Below are 3,702 nucleotides of genomic sequence, written 5' to 3'. Positions count from 1 at the left end.
AATGCTCATCTCATTTTTGACACCTTTTGAAGCTCCTCATATTTTTTACACCTTTAGAAGCTCTTCATATTTCTCACAACTTTTCAGGCTCTTCATGTTTTTCAACACCGCTTCATGCTCCTCCTAATTTTCAGACCGTTTCATACTGCTCATATTTTTGACACCATTTGAAGCTCCTCATATATTTCACACCTGTTCAGACTCTTCATGATTTCCAACACTGCTTCATGCTCCTCGTATTTTTCACACCGTTTCATGCTCATCTCATTTTTGACACCTTTTAAAGCTCTTCATGTTTTTCACACCTTTTGAAGCTCTTCATATTTTTCACACGTTTTCAGTCTCTTCATGTTTTTCAACACTGCTTCATGCTCCTCCTATTTTTCAGACCGTTTCATGCTCCTCATATTTTTGACACGTTTTGAAACTCTTCATATTTTTCACACCTTTTGAAGCTCTTCATATTTTTCAAACGTTTTGAGGCTCTTCATGTTTTTCAACACCACTTCATGCTTCTCGTATTTTTCAGACCGTTTCATGCTCCTCATATTTTTGACACGTTTTGAGGCTCTTCATATTTTTCACACGTTTTCAGGCTCATCATGTTTTCAACACCACTTCATGCTCCTCATATTTTTCAGACTGTTTCATGCTCCTCATATTTTTGACACCTTTTGAAGCTCTTCATATTCTTCACAACTTTTCAGGCTCTTCATGTTTTTGAACATCGCTTCATGCTCCTCCTATTTTTCAGACCATTTCATGCTCCTCCTAATTTTGACTCGTTTTGAAGCTCTTCATCTTTTTCACACCTTTTCTGGCTCTATATGATTTTGAACACCGCTTCATGTTCCTCCTATTTTTCAGAACTCTTCATGCTCCTCATATTTTTGACACCTTTTGAAGGTCTTCATATTTTTCACACCTTTTTAGGCTCTTCATGTTTTTCAACACAGATTCATGCTCCTCCTATTTTTCAGACCGTTTCATGCTCCTCATATTTTTCACACCTTTTGAAGCTCTTCATATTTGTCACAAATTTTCAGGCTTTCATGTTTTTGAACACCGCTTCTTGCTCCTCCTATTTTTTAGACCGTTTCATGCTCCTCATGTATTTCACACCTTTTGAATCTCTTCATATTTTTCAAACCTTTCCAGGCTCTTCATGTTTTTGACACCGTTTCATGCTCCTCCTATTTTTCAGACCCTTTCATGCTCCTCATATTTTTGACACGTTTTGAACCTCTTCATATTTTGCTCACATTTTCAGGCTCTTCATGTTTTGGAACACCGCTTCATGCTCCTCCTAATTTTCAGACCGTTTCATGCTCCTCATATTTTTGAACCTTTTGAAGCTCTCCATATTTTTCACACCTTTTCATGCTCTTCATATATTTCAACACCTCTGATTGCTCCTACTTTTTTTCATACCGTTTATGCTCCTCATGTATTTCACACCTTTTGAAGGTCTTCATATTTTTCACACCTTTTCAGGCTCTTCATGTTTTTGAACAATGCTTCATGCTCCACCTATTTTTCACACCTTTTGAAGCTCTACATATTTTTCACAACTTTTCAGGCTCTTCATGATTTTCAACACCGCTTCATGCTCCCCCTATTTTTCAGACCGTTTAATGCTCCTCATGTATTTCACACCTTTTGAATCTCTTCATATTTTTCACACCTTTTCAGGCTCTTCATGTTTTTCAACACAGATTCATGCTCCTCGTATATTTCAGCTCATTTCATGCTCCTCATATTTTTCACACCTTTTGAACCTCTTCATATATTTCACACCTTTCAAGGCTCTTCATTTTTTTTAAGACGACTTCATGCTCTTCCTATTTTTCACACCGTTTCATGCTCATTTCTTTTTTGACACCTTTTGAAGCTCTTCATATTTTTCACACCTTTTCAGTCTCTTCATCATTTTGAACACCGTTTCATGCTCCTCCTATTTTTCAGACCCTTTCATGCTCCTCATATTTTTGACACTTTTTGAACCTCTTCATATTTTGCTCACATTTTCAGGCTCTTCATATTTTTGAACACCGCTTCATGCTCCTCCTAATTTTCAGACCGTTTCATGCTCCTCATATTTTTGACACCTTTTGATGCTCTTCATATTTTTCACAACTTTTCAGGCTCTTCATGTTTTTGAACACCGCTTCATGCTCCTCCTTTTTTTCAGTCCATTTCATGCTTCTCATGTATTTCACACCTTTTGAAGCTCTTCATATTTTTCACACCTTTTCAGGCTCTTCATGTTATTGAACACGGTTTCATGCTCCTCCTATTTATCAGACCATTTCAGGCTTCTCATATTTTTGACACCTTGTGAAGCTCCTCATATTTTTCACACCTTTTGAAGCTCTTCATATTTTTCACACGTTTTCAGGCTCTTCATGTCTATAAACACCACTTCATGCTCCTCCTATTTTTCAGACCGTTTAATTCACCTCATGTATTTCACACATTTTGAAGCTCTTCATTATTTTCCCCCCTTTTCAGGCTCTTCATGTTTTTGAACACCGTTTCATGCTCCTTCTATTTTTCGGACCATTTCATATTCCTCATATTTTTGACACCTTTTGAAGCTCTTCATATTTTTCACACCTTTTCAGGCTCTTCATGTTTTTCAGGACCGCATCATATTCCGCCGATTTTTCAGACCGTTTCATGCTCCTCATTATTTCACACCTTTTGAAGCTCTTCATATTTTTCACACCTTTTCAGGCTCTGCATGTTTTTGAACACAGTTTCATGCTCCTCCTATTTTTCAGTCCGTTTCATATTCCTCATATTTTTGACACATTTAGAAGTTCTTCATATTTTTCACACCTTTTCAGGCTCTTCATGTTTTGAACATCGCTTCATACACCTCCTATTTTTCTGACCGTTTCATGCTCCTCATATTTTTAGCACCTTTTGAAGCTCTTCATATTTTTCACACCTTTTGAAGCTCTTCATATTTTTCACACCTTTTCGGGCTCTTCATGTTTTTCAAAACCAGTTCATGCTCCTCCTATTTTTCCGACCGTTTCATGCTGCTCATGTATTTCACACCTTTTGAAGCTCTTCATATTTTTCACACGTTTCCAGGCTCTTCATGTTTTTCAACACTACTTCATGCTCCTCCTATTTTTCAGACCGTTCAATGCTCCTCATATTTTTGACACCTTTTGAAGCTCTTCTTATTTTTCACACATTTTCAGGCTCTTCATTTTTTTGAATACCTCTTCATGCTCCTCCTATTTTTCAGACCGTTTCATATTCCTCCTATTTTTCACACCTTTTGAAGCTCTTCATATTTTTCACACCTTTTCAGGCTCTTCATGTTTTTGAACACAGCTTCATGCTCCTCCTATTTTTCAGACCATTTAATACTCGTCATGTATTTCACATCTTTTGAAGCTCTTCGTATTTTTCACACCTTTTCATTCTCTTATTTTTCAACAGAGATTCATGCTCCTCGTATATTTCAGACCGTTTCAAGCTCCTCATATTTTTCACACCTTTTGAAGCTCTTCATATTTTTCACACCTTTTGAAGCTCTTAAGATTTATCACACGTTTTTCACGCTCTTCATGTTTTTCAACACCGCCTCATGATCCTCCTATTTTTCAGTCTGTTTCATGCTCCTCATATTTTTGACACCTTTTGAAGCTCTTCATATATTTCACAACTTTTCAGGCACTTCAT

This window comes from Dama dama, unplaced genomic scaffold (genome assembly GCF_033118175.1).
Source record: "Dama dama isolate Ldn47 unplaced genomic scaffold, ASM3311817v1 ptg000115l, whole genome shotgun sequence".
Lineage (NCBI taxonomy): Eukaryota > Metazoa > Chordata > Mammalia > Artiodactyla > Cervidae > Dama > Dama dama.
This window is presented reverse-complemented; position numbering follows the sequence as displayed.